Source organism: Dermacentor andersoni, chromosome 7 (genome assembly GCF_023375885.2).
Source record: "Dermacentor andersoni chromosome 7, qqDerAnde1_hic_scaffold, whole genome shotgun sequence".
In the NCBI taxonomy this organism is placed as follows: Eukaryota; Metazoa; Arthropoda; class Arachnida; order Ixodida; family Ixodidae; genus Dermacentor; species Dermacentor andersoni.
Genome location: NC_092820.1, coordinates 19637982 through 19657269, shown reverse-complemented (window position 1 = coordinate 19657269; position 19288 = coordinate 19637982). Strand labels below are relative to the sequence as shown.

The 19288-nt window shown below is 46.9% G+C and overlaps 1 long non-coding RNA gene across 1 annotated transcript; it reads right to left on the bottom strand.

The window, feature by feature from the left end:
• Nucleotides 1–642: 642 nt before the first annotated feature.
• Nucleotides 643–8829, bottom strand: LOC140219393 (uncharacterized). The gene is made up of 2 exons (XR_011895623.1): nt 8616–8829; nt 643–809 (listed from the first exon to the last, which is right to left on the bottom strand). It is a non-coding gene; the product is annotated as an uncharacterized lncRNA (long non-coding RNA).
• Between the last annotated feature and the right edge of the window lie 10459 nt (nt 8830–19288).

The following is a 19288-nucleotide window of genomic DNA, read 5'->3' as shown; positions in this document are numbered from 1 at the left end:
CAAGTGACGCTTAAGAGGAAGTTGGAAAGAGTCTGGCGGCGCGTTTTATTTGTTCGACATACCGAAGGAAAGAATCGGTCACGCTTATGTTACAGCGTTGCAACTTCGATCTTCTTAAGGTACGTAGGAAAAAATATAGGCTGAAGGTGCTTTATCAAATAATGCAGGATCAACTTAAGATTGATAAGCTCAAATATCTACATGCTCCAGGCAAAAGATACCCGCGAACTAACCACGACTACGTCATAAAGCCGGACCATACCAACAGTGATACATATCGATACTCATTTTTCCTGGATGCGATAGAAATGTGGAACCAATTGCCAAACGCTATTGTTAGCCTAAAAGATGTCACCGACTTTGAAAATGCTGCTGAGGCATATTTATGGGAGTTTTCGATTTAGTTTTGAAGTGCCAAGTGATATGTGCGACTTGATATTCATTGTACGCATTTTGATAAATGTCAGAAGTGTGCTGAACAGCATTCAAGTGAACATCTTATTAACTGTGAATTGACAAGTGTTAAGCAACTTTACGTACATTGACATTGTCCATATTTGATTTATGTAATTGTATTGTCCTCTCTGTTATGACCCTCTATGAGAGTTGACAGTATTAATAAATAAATAAATAGACGAGGAATGTGGGTAAGAACACTTTATTTTCAGCACACATGTTTTTTTAATGAACTGCTGTTATACTGCTAAAATCTGCACATTTAATAAAAGTACACTGCTCTGCTTCATCACTCCATGCTAAGTGCAAGTATCCTGTACCAGGAAGTCAAACCAAGACGTGGGATGTTCAGTCTGTGAAAATAAAAACGAGTTTGAAACATTAACGTGCAAAAACTAAAGCACACTCAAGAAAATAAACACAGCACAGGAACATATCCAATGAATCAGAATTACCTTTGAGAGCAAACATATAGTTTCTATGGCACAGTGAAGAAACCTTATTCCTCCGGCTTTATTTGTGCGCGAGAAAATATGAAAGTGCATGCGTTCTCCCCATATTGTGTATCTGTCACCTTTTCACACACAACAAAGATGTTGTCTCAATGTGCCCAACTGTCTTTGCATATCCATTTCTCTGCTCTCATACCATGATACCTACAGTTAAAGGCTGTAGCAATGCTTAGCTTGAATGAACCAACACAAGCTACATGCACTGTGCTGTTGAACATGGCATTGTAAGTTAGATTCATGCACAGTGCATAAACATTTGATTGTGATTGTAGGCGAGATAAATAAAAAGAAGGTATGTAAATAAGAATATTCCCTAATAAGCTGTGCAGAAGTGCTCTCCCGTTTGGACAGAAGCCGAGCACAGCTGCAGTGAACAAGAAGCCAACTTATACAGCATTTAAAATCTAGGTTCTAAATGTGCTACAGATTTTTCTGAATTCACGGTCGAAAATCTAGGTGGTAAAGGTGACAAACATTTAAACAGGTCTCTATTTGGACTGGTAATGCTATGTGTCCCCTAGTTTGATAAAATATGCCATATCACTGGTCTCCCAAGCTACAGCTGCTGTCCAGTTGCAAGTGCAAATCACTCAATTATGTCTAGGGCACGTTTGAGCAAAAGGCAGCCAAGATTACTGTGCCATTGAGGTCTATTTCCTGACATCTGATTTCTTCTCAGAAAGCTAGCTGTCAAAAAAAACCTTCACGACAACATAACCCAAACCTTTCTTGAGTAAAGCCATCACACTGGTCCTTGAACACTAATTACACAGTGGCTCTTTGTGATGTAATGTTATGTACGTCAGCACCTAACGAAGTACAGGAAAATTTAATAATGGCAGCGTGACAGGTACACAAAAAAGTAAAGGGATAAAACATCGCACAGGCTGCCATCAGTGTTCATATCTCCATTTCAATGTGGATGTTTTTAGCAGTGAATACATGTTCTCATTAAAGTGAGTGATATTGAGTGGGCTAGGCTGCAGCGGCACCGGCACCATGTTTAACCGCTGCTTGCTCTTCATGCAGTTCTTCGGCTTCCTTGCTGTACCCCCCCTTTGCGGTGTCACATGGCTTGGAACTGCTTCGTCTGACTTGGCTCCCTCGGCGGTCGAGCACGTGGACGTCATCGAGTGCTTGCCCAAGAACTGCGCTATCGCTACCATATGCGATTACCTCGGCGTGTCCCACTTCAAGCTACAGCATGCCAGTCACCCCGATGCCCTGCCCTTTGATCAGCCAATCATCGACAACTCTCGGTCTGTGACGTCAGCAGCCGACGGTATAAATGTCCAGCGCGTGGATCGTCTCTTCAGTGGGCTAGGCTGCAGCGGCACCGGCACCATGTTTAACCGCTGCTTGCTCTTCATGCAGTTCTTCGGCTTCCTTGCTGTACCCCCCTTTGCGGTGTCACATGGCTTGGAACTGCTTCGTCTGACTTGGCTCCCTCGGCGGTCGAGCACGTGGACGTCATCGAGTGCTTGCCCAAGAACTGCGCTATCGCTACCATATGCGATTACCTCGGCGTGTCCCACTTCAAGCTACAGCATGCCAGTCACCCCGATGCCCTGCCCTTTGATCAGCCAATCATCGACAACTCTCGGTCTGTGACGTCAGCAGCCGACGGTATAAATGTCCAGCGCGTGGATCGTCTCTTCAGTGGGCTAGGCTGCAGCGGCACCGGCACCATGTTTAACCGCTGCTTGCTCTTCATGCAGGTATGTTACTATTCTGATGCCGAGTGTATCCGATCTGATGATCGCTTTCTGCTGCTGCTCCCTTGCCCACAACGTCTTGTATCTTGCTGTTCGCATGCATTGTATTGCGCAAGTTATCTCCTATTAAGCGGAGATGTGGAAATCAACCCTGGCCCGGGCCCTCGGTCTAAGTCTAGGCGTGCATCCGGTTCTGCTCCCGATGAGAATGACGATGCTCGCCCTTCCTTTGATAGCCATGATAAAAACGACCCTTCGGTATCCGATATGTTCTCTAAATTATTGGAGGGGCAGACCCAGTTGGCACGAGATGTTGCGGAAATTAAGTCATTTCAACAGTCAGTTGCGCGTCGCTTTGATGTTTTAGAGTCACGTGTTCATGCACTAGAATCCACTCCTATGTCCAAAGACTCTAGTTTACTGCGTGATTTACGCGCTGAAATAAATGCCTTGACTACTAAAGTAACGGACTTGGTCTTAAAAAATGATAGCCTTGAAAACCATTCTCGTAGAAACAATCTGATAATACACGGTATTTCTGAAGTAATGGATGAAAACGCTACCACCCTGATGAGTGCAGTTTCATCTGTGTTTACTCAGCACCTGAATACTAGCTGCCCTCGTATTGAGCGCTGCCACAGGCTCGGTAGAGCACGCACTGGTTACATTCGTCCCGTCATTCTTAAACTTTCTAACTTCAGCGACAGAACCGAGGTTCTTAGGAACGCTTCAAAACTCAAGGGCTCAAATTTCGTGATTAAAGAAGACTTCTCTTCTAGGGTTCGGTTAATTCGGAAAAAAATCTGGGATGCATCAGCCTCTTTTCGGGACAGCGGTTCTGTTGTGAAGTTGAGATACGATCATGCTTTCATTAACAAGGTTCGTTATAACTGGGATGACAGTTCAAACTCATTAGTAATGGCACCCGCTCAACGTGTTTCTTCTGAGTCTGGCCATTTGACTTCCCTTCCATCCACTTCCTGAATTCGTCCTGGTCATTTTGAGAACCTTGTTGTCTTGAATATAAACGCTCGTAGTATTGTTAAAAAATTTCCTGATTTATTGTCCCTTATATCTATTCATTCCCCCCATGTTATCGGCATCACTGAGACTTGGCTGCACAATGGTATTTATGAATCTGAGTTCACTCCACCCGGTTTTGTTGCCGTGCGCTTAGACAGAGTTAGCGGTACTGGTGGTGGAGTGGCACTGCTTATCCGGTCGGATATACGATTCTCAGTCTTGCCTTCTCCTCCAGAAACAGAATCAGTGTGGTGTAAAATTTACCTTCACAATCGGCGTATTGTGATTAGTGTTATATATCGTCCCCCCGGCTCTACTCTTGATGTTCTTCATGCTGTTTCTAACTTCATGAGTGAGATCAACATTGCTTCGTCGAATTTTATCTGTATGGGTGACTTCAACGCCCCTGGCATCCACTGGCCGTCATTGTCTGCAGTCGGTCGCGACACAGCTATTTGTAAAGAACTAATCAACATTTCCTTGTCCTTTGGTCTCACCCAGGTTGTTTCTAGCGCAACCAGATTAAATTCCGTCCTTGACTTAGTTTTTTTAAGCGCTAACCTAGCCGAACGTGACTTTTCTTGCGACGTAATCGATGGTATTTCAGACCATAGAGGCGTTTTAGTGTCACTCTCCTGTCCAATTTCTAAATCCCCCTACACGTTTACTAGTTTCCCTGATTTCACTCGTGCGGACGACAACTCCATTACTGATGCCTTATCTCATCATTTCGATACGTTTAGTGCACTTGCAGACAACCAGGACGTCAACTGCCTTGCTAATTACTTTGAGCGTCTTGTCAAATCATGTATCGAACGTTTTGTGCCCATTAAGACTAAGAAAAAAAATTCTGACATTCCTTGGATGACTCGCGATATCTTGCATTTGTCCCGTCGCGTTCGAAGGTTAAGGCGTTCCAGAAGAGGCACTGATCCCATGGCATTGGATAGGTTTCTTAAGGCAAAGAAAGAACTCAATCTTATGTTGCAAAATGCCAAGGATTTCTTTTTTCGCGTTCGCCTGCACAATTTGTTAAGGACTAACCCACGAAAATTTTGGTCTTCTATTTTACCTCGCGGTGCTTCATCCACTTCTTTCAGAATAGATAATGACGTCACCAACGACCCGGTGGTGATATCCGATGCTTTCAACAAGTATTTCCAATCCGTGTTTGTTTGCGATAACAACCTTATCCCGACACTTACCACTATAGTTTCTTCTGAAGCAATCACTGACGTTGAGATAAACTGCGAAGGCGTCCTCAACCTTATATTAAACCTGGATGTTAAGAAATGCACCGGTCCGGACGGGATACACAATGCGTTCCTTGTTCGTTATTCGTTGTGGTCATCAAAATATCTGTCAGTCATATTCAGAAAGTCCTTATCATCCTCTACTGTACCTTCTTCGTGGAAGTTAGCCAAAGTGCTCCCTCTTTATAAATCTGGAGATAAGCAGTGTTTGTCGAATTACAGACCAATTTCACTGACGTCACAGTCATGCAAAATGTTGGAACACATCATTCATAAGCACATCATGCTCTTTCTGGAATCAAATAATTTATTGTCTAACATGCAACATGGGTTTAGGCGCGGCTTTAGCACGTTAACGCAGCTAGTTGAGTTCACGCATGACATTTCATTTAACCTTGACGTAGGCAACCAGGTCGATGCAATTTTTATAGATTTCTCGAAGGCATTTGACACCGTTTTACATTCTAAACTTATTGCTAAACTTAATGCTGTACTGAATAATCCTCATTTGGTTAACTGGATTTTAAGCTTTCTCTCATTTCGCTCCCAGTTCGTCTCTTACAGTTCGACTGACTCCGCTACTGTTGATGTGACATCAGGCGTGCCCCAAGGCTCCGTCCTTGGGCCCCTTCTTTTTTTATTATACATAAACGATTTGCCACTTCACTACTCTTCTAACATCCGTCTCTATGCTGATGACTGCGTTTTATATGAAGTGATTAAATCTTCTAATGATCATTATCGCCTTCAAGAGTCGTTTTCTAGGTTTTGCGATTGGTGTAACACTTGGCAAATGAACATTAATTTCAATAAAACCGTTCTGATGTCTTTCTGCAACAAATCTTCCCCCTCCCTTTTCAGTTACTCGTCCAATGGCCGTACAGTAGATAAGGTTTCTGAGTATAAGTATCTTGGTGTAATTTTTACGCATAACATGTCATGGTCCAAACACATAGACTACATATGCAGTAAAGCACTAAAAAAGTTAGGTTACTTGAGGCGAACGCTAACCCGATCTCCTAAAGACACAAAGTTACTAATGTATAAATCTCTAATCCGCCCTGTTCTTGATTATGCATCTGTAGTTTGGAGCCCGCATAAGCAGTTGGAGATTAATAAACTAGAGGCTATACAGAAAAAAGCTGTGCGTTTTATATGCCATCGTTACGATCGAGACTTTTCGCCCTCTTCAGCACTTTCTTCCTTGAACCTAAACACGCTCTCTTCTCGTCGCCGTATCGACTCATTCAAATTCTTGCACTCCATAGTCAATTCTTTAGTTAGGCTCTCAAATGATAATTACATTAACTTCACGCCGGGATCATCCACGAGAAGACATCATGACCTAAACTTGATACCCTACTACGCACGTACTAACATGTTCAAATTCAGCTTCTTTCCCCGCTCAATCGAAGACTGGAATTCATTACCTGGATCCATTCGCTCATGCTCATCCCAAATTTTTGCAACCGCCATCCCAGATGCATAATCATGGGTATAGGTATGGGCATAATCAGGCATGGGTATGCCTGGCAGCATTTGTATTTGTATAACTTGTGTATTCTTTCACCAGTGCTCTTTTGCAAAAGTGTTTACTTATATTTCTGTGTATTTTCTTTTTTATCTGTGCTCTTTAAAAGTGTTCACTTGTGTATACCGCTGTATACTCCAATGCTTTTTTTTGTACATTTTCTTAACCCACTCCTGCTATAGCGCAAATTGCGCTGCAGTATGTATAAATAAATAAATAAATAAAATAAATATTATTACAAAAGCGAAGGGCAAGGGTCTTTACATTATAAACTGAAAAATGTGCTTTATTACGATTCACCGCAATACAGGAGGTGTTTTGCAGTGAACCATCACATAAGGTTTTGGCTAACTACGGCGGGCGTGTCCTGCAGCGGGGCCTCTTGTGTATTGCGGTAAAGCGTATTATTGTGACAAGAGCTAACCTGGCACGTATGGCTTTAGCCAACAAAAGTTCTCAAGACATGCATCCTGCCATGAGAGTAGAACATTAGGTTAGTCGCTGACAGAAACCATACATTCCAGATTCACGTACATCTTTCCCAATATCGACATGCTTCACCGCAACACACAAATATGTTGCGGTGATAACGGTGGTCGAACAGGCTGGTGCAAATGTTTCGACAGGGGAGCGTGCCTTCATCAGGGCAACTGCTTTCCTTGGCAGTTTTCATATACGTGAGTCCCCCCAACTCCCAACAGGGGAGATTTACCTGGACCTTTGCCAAGAGACATACCGACAAGCGTTTGGTAGTGGCTGGTAGAGATGCAGGAGTCTAAAAAGCGTTGCGAAATTCGGTTCCGTAAGGTTAGCTTCACCGCAATACAAATATGTTAAGCGGTTAGACATACAAAATATGTTGCGGTGAATCATAGCAAGGGTACCTGGCCTTTGATGCAAAGCAACTTCCCAAGAGGCACGGTAATCGCGTGGCTAGTTATGCAGTTCCCCGCATGCGAGTGAGTTCCCTGCGTTCGGCGGTTTCCCAGTGACATACGAAATTACATTGATTGACTGTGTTGTAAATGGGCGACGGCACTATATGCTGATGCAAAAGCGCCGTTTCGCTTTCGAAAACTGCGCTCGGCTAAAGAGAACAACCTTGACTCGCATATGACCAAAGCAGTTGAACAGGAAACTACGAAATTACGTAGCTATTATGGAAGAAATCAACAGCTCAGAAAAAGATGGCCGTGTAAACATTAACTGGCTTACGAGGTCGACAAACCAACGGTTCAAAGCATCACAGCCACGTCCGAAATAGCGCTGAAGGCCGGCCAGTACACTTAGGCGCCTCGGCGCGCGTAATGTAACAGGAGACGGCAGGTGCACGCGTACATCATTAAGGAACACATATTATTTATGTCGGTGAAAGCGGTCACTCTTCAGTACTGACATGCTTCAGCGCGTAACACTAGTATACTGCGGCGAAGCTGACTTCAGGACGCCGACTTCTTCAACTCATCTAGCGAGGCAGGTCCGTTTATCACGCTTGGCAACGTTTGACATTTTCTGCCTTAATTTCGTTTGTTCTTTTTAATTTTCTTATCACAGTGACCCTGTATCACGCAGTAGCAGAGCTAGTGCCGCGTCTTAACTGCGTTAGGAAAGGCAATTAGCGTGTATGCAGCAGGCACGGCAGCATTGGCTCTTGTTTGGAAACTTCAAGAGACGCTCTTCCGCGCAGCGATGTCATTTGTATTATTACAAGAATGCAGGTGATGATTAAATGAGCCGCAGCAAAGCTGTAAAAAAGCTGTAGTAATGCTGTTCTAAGATCCTCTCGCTCGAGCGAGATGGTCTTAAAAGAAAGCGCGATGTAACGCGATCTGACGGAACAGCTCGTCATGCCAGTGTTTTCTTATGTCCTCGTTCTTTCGCGCATCCTCCCCTGAACCAGACTACTGAATGGTTCTGTGCACGCACTGACGATCCTGACGGAGGCAATACCACTCACATGAGCAGCTCCATATAAGATGCCACGGCCCATTCCACATGCCGGCTGCAATTTGACGCGGCCAGGAGGCAAAATATGCGCACAAGGTACCTAATGGTAACGCATCAAACTGCTCACAGCCCCAATCCTTTATTACACGCATATAGCGTGGAAAGATGAATTACTCACGCTCTAAGTGGGCACGGAATACGGACCGTTTCGCAGCGCAGCGGCTTCGTAAGACGGCCGCCATGGAAATGAGCGGATGTGACATCATGGGTTATAGCGGACGTGACGTCATGGGTGAACGTAGACATTTCGGGCACCTTTCGTCTGCTGTGCCCGGGGCCCTCCCAAAATGCCATTATTCTCTCCACATACTTGAAGCTTCAATTGACTGGGAAGACGAAGACGAAGTAATCTGAGCAAGCGTCGCTTCTTGCCTTGCTGCGATAGTTTTGTCATAGTGGAGGCTTAATTGTGCTTTTTGGACGCGAAGCCATGCGAGGCGATGACTGACGGCACACCATCACCAGCGTCGAGCACTCCTCTTCTCACTGCGTCTCGCAGGGATAGTGTAAAGCTTGCAACGTAGCCATGGAGACGTCCGGTTCCTGTTTCTCCAACAGCGAGCCAATGGACTCCGACGATGGCTACACCGTTGTGGAGCGCAGGCGAACGAAGAGAAAATACCGCAAGACAACCAACGACGTGAGTGAGCAGGGCCCCAACGGACCGCCTACTCCGACTTACAGGATCGCTTTTGTGCCCGCTCGATGCGTCTAAGAATTTAAATTCTGTACACAGACAGATTCTTAACACTTACCTTGGTAATGTGGCTCCGAAAGAAATTAACGAAGTGCGTTTTAACACCAAGAAAAACGTAGTTACAGTGGAAGTAACGACGCAGGCCGCACAATAAAAATTGAAAACCGTACGCATACTAGGACACATAGAAGTCCGGTCGTTCATTGTGCACTGTAGTCGCACTAAGGCAGGTGTTATTTCCTATGTCGTGATTTACATCAGCGACGAAGAGCTACGAAGGCTTCGGTCTTCAACAGTGAAGGTCATCGATTTCCACCGCTTCGGTCGCTCGACGAGCGTCAAGCTTCTTTTCGAGGGAGACACGCTACCTGATCATGTCAAGGTGGGCTACATGAGCCACCCGGTGCGTCCTTATGTGCCCCGGCCACTGCAATGCCACAAGTGCCTTAAGCAGGCCATGTCAGCGCTGTATGCACAGGCCATACGACATGCCTCCGCTGTGCTGGCAGCTAGCTTCGACGGGGCGGCCGGACGAAAGGGTTACGGCACGAGGCCTAAACGGCCGGGGCGCGCAGCGCCGCAAGAAGAGCCGGACTGCTTCGGTCGGGGACCAGTGAAAAAATGAATGTTTATTTCTGAGGAGGCAACTTACAGGAGGCAACTTACAGCGTTTGGCGCTGAGTGGCGCCCTGATGTAAAGACCCAAAACCGAAACCAGAAGTTACGGATACCACAGCAGGCATGACGTATCTTCGTGCACAGTGAAAGAAATGATGTGCTCGAATTGGCGATGGACCCCACGAGGCCAATTCCAAGGAGTGTCCTCAACAAAAAAAGGAGAAAAAGAAGTACTGAACAAAATGAGGAAGACAAGTATGTCCCACAAGGAGGCGGCAGCGTCAGTGCAACAGCGGAGGAGATCAACGCGTCATCGGCGTGGGCAAGCTGTAGGTCCAAACGAGAGCTCCCTGGCTCCAATTCCGCAGGTCCAGGAGAAGGTAGTTGAATTGGCATCGATAAATCTCTCTAAACCATTGCTGCAAGCCAGCTGCGCAAGCCCGAAATCGAATGTATGGCCACGCTTGCCGCCGCGCACACAGGCCTTAGACTGTCAGCGCGAGCAAGGACAGTGCAATCAGATGGCACCATCGGACTCTGTTATCAAAACCATGCTGCGACAAATAATCGCGCCCTGCAGCTGCTACTGTCCGCTTTAAGTACGCCAGTGGCGCTAACAGCGGTTAAAATATACGAACGCTATAGACAGTGTCCTGGCTACATTGCAGTATCTTCTAACTCTGCTCGCTAAGATGACTGTGCTGTGGTGTGAAGTGCGCACATACACAATGCACAGATACAGTATAATGTGCAGCCCTCATTGTATTTGCCATACCACCACACTCTTTCCTCTTCTCAACCCACCTCTTATTCCCCAAATCCCTTCCCCAGCGTGGAGTACCAAGCTAGAGGCACTTCACTCAGGCCGACCTCTCCACCTTTCTGCCATTAAACATTATCTCTCTCTGAAGCTTCAATTTGATTGCCTGCATTGCTATCCTGTATATTACCAAAGTAATGGTCAGCGGTCTATACGAGTGAATTCTATCTTTCTCCCCTTTACCTTTATAAATTAAATTCATTATACATTGTCGCGAACTGTCTGGTATATTCGTCTATCTTTTAAAGTTTTTTTCCACTGCTTTCACCAGAGCTTCCTTACTTTTTGGTCCTAGTTCATTTATCAGCCTAACGGGAACCTCGTCTAGCCCTGTGGCTATGCGCTGAGAAATTTTCTCTTCGGCTTTCTTCCAATTGAAATTTGTCAGCACCAGCTCCTTTCCCACCTGGGTCTCTTTCATGCTCATTTTTTCTTCAAATACAACCTCGGCATTGCCTTGGAAAGAGTCGGCTGTTATTTTTATTTAATATACTGCCACTTGTCCTTCCAGTCTGTTTTCATCTTCGTCTAGGATATGTTGTTGTATTGTTGACTTCTGCCTAATAATATTATGTGGTTCCAAAATACTCCAGGTGCGGCCTTCTTTTTCTGACGTATTTCTGACAACCAACGTTCACTTCCACCTTTTAATTTTGCTTGCACCAGTATTTGAACCATATACTTTTTCTCCCGGTAGATTTCCCATTTACTGGCTACTTCATCCTGCGGCAACTGCGCCTTCTTTGCCTGCCTGTGCTCTTGGGATGCTTTCTGTCGTTCGGCGATCGCTTCTCGCATGGCCCTATTCCACCAGCTTTTCGGTTTTATGGAGCCTATTGCATGGCGAGCTCTTTTTCTTGCTTTCCTCCTTTTTCTGTTATCGACGGCGATGCTCTTCTGAGGTTCCCTTAGGGGACCTTCTTAATTACTACCTACTCTGGCCTCCTGAGCGCCCGTGGGGCCCCTAAAAAGCAATAGCGCGACCACCAAGTCGCCAGCCCACTTCTCGTGCCAGCTTGTAATCGAAGTGGATCCCGTCTCGTTTGAAACCCCCCCACCTTATCACTTCCCTGTTTACTTCGACAACCTCGAAGCCTTTCTCTCGGCTCATTTTCCATATGGCCTCATTAACAGCCACTACGGCTCTTTGTACGTGACTGTCACGTACAGGCACCTCCGGCACCGTGCACACCACGATCTGCACCTGAGGGGATAGCTCGCGCAAGTCGCCCACCCCCTTCGCCAAGCGTTGGGCTGGTCCTGACCCTTTCCTGTTTAGGACGTCATTTAGCTCACCTGCTACTATGACAAGGTTGCGCAGGTGGGCATTTTCCGTGAGTTTTTCTTTTGCTCGCTCCATGACAGAACCCAGTGTCCGCTCTGGGAATGTCCCTACCGCCACTCTTTTATCGCCTTTAACCCTCTCCACAATTGCTTCTGAGCACCCAGCCAGGTTTGAGTCGCATGCCATAATCATCGTGATTCAGACTCGACAAAGGGCATTGTCCCCTGGGCTCCTGCTTTTTCCGCGTGGCGGCCTCAAGGTACGTGCCGCTCATTCCAGCTAACCCTTCACCATGTTGCACGCATTCCACGTACCTCACTAGAACTTCCTCTCCTGTCACCGTCGGGGGACTGCGTTCCATTGTCACGCACATTCTCGTTCGCAATGGCGGCCCTGTTCAGCTCTTCCTCGGCTACTTCAAGTCTTTTTTCAACTACCTTCCGTGCATCACACTCCCTGTTTAGCTCATTTCGGAGCTGTTCCACCGGTTTGACAAGGCCTTCTTGGAAGGCCTCCATTTTCTGCAGCCTAGTATCGATATCACAGTGTGTGCTGGTTGACTCGATTCCCTCTCCATTCTCATCCGTCCCCTCATCTGCCTTGAGAGACCCGCCACGCACTGCCTGCTTTCGCGGCTTTCTATCCATGTATTGCTTTTTCTGATGCAAATACTATAATAATGCAGCGGTGGCGATGCAGCGGTGGCGTAGAGGTAGAACACCCGCCTCGCGTGCAAGAGGTCCGTGGTTCGAATCCCGGTGCCGCGCAATTTTCCACCGGATTAAAAAAAAAATCCGCGTGTTGATAAAATTGTATAAAAAGCCCTGGAGTGTGGCCTGATCCCGGTGACCAGAACCGGTAACGCACTCCCTCACCAGAGCAGGATTGGCCACCCTGGTGCAGTACTTGGCCACAACCTCCTATATGAACACAACAATCAAGCCCCGGCCCTCAGTCCCCAGCAGCTGCGAAGCAACTGACCACGGCGACGGTCAGACCTGCGACGCTGCAGAGGGTGCTAAGAATCCCTGGCTCCGGACAGGCCGCCATTGGAATATGAACCTGGCAACGTTTAACGCTAGAACGTTATCTAGTGAGGCGAGCCTAGCAGTGCTATTGGAGGAATTAGAGGGCAGTAAATGGGATATAATAGGGCTCAGTGAAGTTAGGAGGCCAAAAGAAGCATATACAGTGCTAAAAAGCGGGCACGTCCTGTGCTACCGGGGCTTAGCAGAGAGACGAGAACTAGGAGTCGGATTCCTGATTAATAAGAACATAGCTGGTAACATACAGGAACTCTACAGCATTAACGAGAGGGTGGCATGTCTTGTTGTGAAACTTAATAAGAGGTACAAAATGAAGGTTGTACAGGTCTACGCTCCTACATCCAGTCATGATGACCAGGAAGTCGAAAGCTTCTATGAAGACGTGGAATCGGCGATGGGTAGAGTGAAAACAAAATACACTATACTGATGGGCGATTTCAATGCCAAAGTAGGCAAGAAGCAGGCTGGAGACAAGGCAGCGGGGGAATACGGCATAGGCACTAGGAATAGCAGGGGAGAGTTATTAGTAGAGTTTGCGGAACAGAATATTATGCGGATAATGAATACCTTCTTCCGCAAGCGGGATAGCCGAAAGTGGGCGTGGAGGAGCCCGAACGGCGAGACTAGAAATGAAATAGACCTCACACTCTGCACTAACCCTGGCATCATACAAGATGTGGACGTGCTCGGTAAGGTGCGCTGCAGTGACCACAGGATGGTAAGAACTCGAATTAGCCTAGACCTGAGGCGGGAACGGAAGGAACTGGTACATAAGAAGCCGATCAATGAGTTAGCGGTAAGAGGGAAAATAGAGGAATTCCAGATCAAGCTACAGAACAGGTATTCGGCTCTAACTCATGAAGAGGACCTTAGTGTTGAAGCAATGAACGACAATCTTGTGGGCATCATTAAGGAGTGTGCAATAGAAGTCGGCAGTAACTCTGTTAGACAGGATACCAGTAAGCTGTCGCAGGAGACGAAAGATCTGATCAAGAAACGCCAATGTATGAAAGCCTCTAACCCTACAGCCAGAATAGAACTGGCAGAACTTTCGAAGTTAATCAACAAGCGTAAGACAGCTGACATAAGGAAGTATAATATCGATAGAATTGAACAAGCTCTCACGAACGGAGGAAGCCTAAAAGCAGAGAAGAAGAAACTAGGAATTGGCAAGAATCAGATGTATGCGTTAAGAGACAAAGCCGGCAATATCATTACTAATATGGATGAGATAGTTCAAGTGGCTGAGGAGTTCTATAGAGATTTATACAGTACGAGTGGAACCCACGATGATAATGGAAGAGAGAATAGTCTAGAGGAATTCGAAATCCCACAAGTAACGCCGGAAGAAGTAAGGAAAGCCTTGGGAGCTATGCAAAGGGGAAGGCAGCTGGGGAGGATCAGGTAACAGCAGATTTGTTGAAGGACGGTGGGCAGATTGTTCTAGAAAAACTGGCCACCCTGTATACACAATGCCTCATGACCTCGAGCGTACCGGAATCTTGGAAGAACGCTAACATAATCCTAATCCATAAGAAAGGGGATGCCAAGGACATGAAAAATTATAGACCGATCAGCTTACTGTCCGTTGCCTACAAAGTATTTACTAAGGTAATTGCAAATAGAATCAGGAACACCTTAGACTTCCGTCAACCAAAGGACCAGGCAGGATTCCGTAAAGGCTACTCAACAATAGATCATATTCACACTATCAATTAGGTGATCGAGGAATGTGCGGAATATAACCAACCATTATATGTAGCTTTCATTGATTATGAGAAAGCGTTTGATTCAGTCGAAACCTCAGCAGTCATGGAGGCATTGCGGAATCAGGGTGTAGACGAGCCGTACGTAAAAATACTGAAAGATATCTATAGCGGCTCCACAGCCACTGTAGTCCTCCATAAAGAAAGCAACAAAATCCCTATAAAGAAAGGCGTCAGGCAGGGAGATACGATCTCTCCAATGCTATTCACAGCTTGTTTACAGGAGGTATTCAGAGACCTGGATTTGGAAGAATTGGGGATAAGAGTAAATGGAGAATACCTTAGTAACTTGCGCTTCGCTGATGATATTGCCTTGCTTAGTAACTCAGGGGACCAACTGCAATGCATGCTCACTGACCTGGAGAGGCAGAGCAGAAGTGTGGGACTAAATAATAATCTGCAGAAAACTAAAGTAATGTTTAACAGTCTCGGAAGGGAACAGCAGTTTACGATAGGTAGCGAGGCACTGGAAGTGGTAAGGGAATACATCTACTTAGGACAGGTAGTGACTGCTGATCCGGATCATGAGAGTGAAATAATCAGAAGAATAAGAATGGGCTGGAGTGCGTTTGGCAGGCATTCTGAGATCATGAACAGCAGGTTGCCATTATCCCTCAAGAGAAAAGTTTATAACAGCTGTGTCTTACCAGTACTCACGTACGGGGCAGAAACCTGGAGGCTTACGAAAAGGGTTCTACTTAAATTGAGGACGACGCAACGGGCTATGGAAAGAAGAATGATAGGTGTAACATTAAGGGATAAGAAAAGAGCAGATTGGGTGAGGGAACAAACGCGCGTTAATGACATCTTAGTTGAAATCAAGAAAAAGAAATGGCCATGGGCAGGACATGTAATGAGGAGGGAAGATAACCGATGGTCATTAAGGGTTACGGACTGGATTCCGAGGGAAGGGAAGCGTAGCAGGGGGCGACAGAAGGTTAGGTGGGCAGATGAGATTAGGAAGTTTGGAGGGTCAACATGGCCACAATTAGCACATGACCGGGGCAGTTGGAGAAGTATGAGAGAGGCCTTTGCCCTGCAGTGGGCGTAACCAGGCTAATGATGATGATGACTATAATAATATAATAATGCAGAGCACGTGCCTCTTAGCAAAAACCAATACGCACAGGATCCAAATCCTCAAAATGTTGCAAAGCAACTCTCACCACTGTTTCAAAAGCAATCAATGCTGCGAAGACCCAAGATATGACACGCTCTCGCACGCGCTCAACCACGTTGCCACGCTCTCATTTTCCTACAAAAACACGCACAGTAAAACCGCTAACAGGTATTAGTCTCAGCTATTAGTCAACTATTAGTAGTCTATTAGTAGTCAACTCAACTATTAGTGGTGTCGACTATTACTATTAGCTATTAGTCTCTCTAATAACTCAACGTCCCATCCGGCTGCACGTGTTGAAGCACGTGGGGCGAAAGGGCGCTTTAACCATCTTGCAAAACCAAATGTACACGAAACATACCCACGCACACGAAATAAGAGAGACAATAAAAAAGGAAAAAAGAAAGCCCCCCAATTACAATTTAAAGGCGAAAAAATCGGCAAATCAAAAACGGAAACAAGCTCAAAGCACGCACAAGAACTTATGATTTCGTCGCCGCCACGGAGCCCCTCGCTCGTTAACGATCGCGCCAGCTGGCGGCGATCTTCAGCGTATGGGGCAGGGCGACTTCTGAAATAGTTGTGCAACTGGAAGCGTCAGGTGGGTAGGGCAGGATAGTATTCAGAGGACACGAAGGCTCACGCCCATATAAGAGAAAAAAAGGTGAAAAGGCGGTCGCTTGTGTCGCGGTGTTATAAGCGAAAGTAACGAACGGGAGTACGGTGTCCCAATTGGTGCGGTCGGACGAGACGTACATCCTCAACATGCCGCGCAATGTTCGTTTGAAGCGCTCCGTGAGACCGTTCGTTTGGGGGTGATTCGATTTCCAGTGAATGATCTGGCACTCGCGAAGGAGGGATTGTATCGCTTCTGACAAGGAGGCACGACCCCTATCGCTGAGTAGTTCTCGAGCAGCACCGTGGCGAAGGACGAAATTTCGAACAATAAACATCGCAACGTCGCGCGTGGTCGCGGCGGGAAGAGCCGCGGTCTCGGCGTAGCGCGTCAGGTGATCGACGCCAACAATAATCCAGCGTTTTCCACATGCGCTGTATGGGAACGGGCCATAGAGGTTGATGCCTACGCGGTCTAACGGTCGAGCAGGGCACGGTAGCGGCTGTAGTGGGCCAGTAGGGGGCAGTGGGGGAGCTTTGCTTTGTTTTGGCAGGCGGTGCATTCATCGAACGTACTGTTGCACAAACTGATACATTCCACGCCAGTAATATCGTTGACGCAGCCTTGTGGAGGTTTTTAGGACGCCGGCGTGGGTTGCTTTGAGGGTCAGCATGGAAGTACGAGCACATATCGGAGTGCATGTGACGAGGGATAGCCAGAAGCCATTTCCGAACGTAAGCGGCGGAGGGTGTTGTCTCGCACGGCAAAGTGGGCTGCTTGACGGCGTAGCGTCCGCGTTGAAGGAACCACCGATGGAGCGACAGGGAAAGCGATGGGTCCTTGCGTTGCTCGGAGGCCATCTCAATAGCGGTCAGTAGTGACGGGTGTGAGGTCGGAGAAGGAACGGAAAAACAATCCACATCAGGTGTCATCGGCGAGCGGAAGAGCGCGTCAGCGTCGGAATGCTTTCGACCAGAGCGGTATAGGACACGAATGTCATATTCCTGCAGGCGAAGCGCCCAAAGGCCGAGACGGCCCGATGGGTCTTTCGAGGAGGAAAGCCAACAAAGGGCGTGATGGTCAGTGATGGCACTGAAAGGACGGCCGTAGAGAGAGAGAGAGAGAGAGATGCAAATGATAGAAAAGCAGGGAGGGCCGTAGAGATAAGGTCGAAACTTGCCCAATGCCCAAATGATGGCTAAGCATTCGTTCTCTGTAATGGAGTAGTTTATCTCAGCTTTTTTGAGGGTACGGCTGGCATAAGCCACGACGTATTCTTCATTCGTGGCTTTCCGTTGGACCAAGACCGCACCAAGGCCAACACCACTGGCGTCGGTGTGAACTTCTGTCGACGCAGTTGGGCCGTAATGGCTAAGTATCGGCGGGATAGTCAGAAACTCGCGTAACTTGTCAAAGGCTTCATCGCATGCTGATGACCACGGGGAGATGCATTTACTTGCGTTAATCAGCTTCGTCAAGGGTGCGATAGTAAAGACAAGGTACCGCACGAAACGTCGAAAATAAGAGCACAGGCCTATGAAACTTCGCAGGGCCTTTATAGATGTGGGCTTCGGAAACTCGGCGACTAAGCGAAGCTTGTCGGCATCAGGAAGGATGCCGTCTTTCGAGACAACGTGACCCAAGACAGTTAATTTTCGGGCAGCGAAACGGCACTTCTTGAGGTTGAGCTGTAGGCCAGCTGAAGTGATAGACGTCAGGATGTCATGCAGACCGGCGAGATGTGTCGGAAAATCCTGTGAGAAAACAACTATGTCATCCAGGTAACATAAACAAGTCTTCCACTTGTGTCCGCGAGGGATGGTATCGCTCATGCGCTCGAAGGTAGCGGGAGCATTGCAGAGCCCGAAAAACATAACGTTAAACTCGTACAGGCCATCGGGAGTGATGAAACTGTCTTTGGACGGTCAGCCTCAGCCATGGGAACCTGCCAATAGCCACAGCGGAGATCTAAAGACGAGAATTATTCGGAACCTATCAGACAGTCAAGAGCATCGTCGAACCGAGGTAGTGGGTAGACGTCTTTTCTTGTGGTCCTATTTAGGCGGCGGCAATCTATACAAAAATGAATGGTGCCATCTTTTTTTCGCACTAGAACGACAGGTGACGACCAAGGGCTTTGAGAAGGCTGAATGACGCCGCGCTGCAGCATGTCGTCCACTTGTTCTGTGATAACTCGGCGCTCTTCTGCGGAAACGCGATACGCACGCTGTCGCAATGGGGCATGAGAACCGGTGTCGATAGTATACGAGTGACACTAGTCACGCAACCCAAGGATGATTCGTTGCAGTCGAACGAAGAAACGAACTCGTTCAGTAGAGTAAGAAGTAGAGTGCGATGAGACAGCGAAAGGTTTGCGGCGATTGCGTTGCCGAAAACTGCTGAAGGCGGTGTTGATGAGACGGTAGTTACGGTGTCCAGATGGAAACGGGTAGCGCCATGGTAAACGTCAAGGTCTTCAATACACGTCACAGCTTGCACAAATCATAAGGTCTCACCGTGTAGTATGGTCACTGGATACCGATGCGGATTACAGATGGGTGTTAAAGCGGATTCAGACCTAAAGCCTGTTTGACGTGCAAGCGATTGAGCTTATCGAGCCAACAGCGGCGCGGTGGTGCGAAAATTTTCGCGAGGATTCGTTTTACATGCATTGCCGCCGCTGCGGATATCAATGTTGCTGGGAAAAAAAACATGGGAGTTTCAGCCAGTTTCGGTAGTTTGCGACTACCAACACAAGACATTGTTTTGTGCCTGCTTTTCAAATTTTTATTTTATAGATACATATCCTGCGTTTTAAGTATC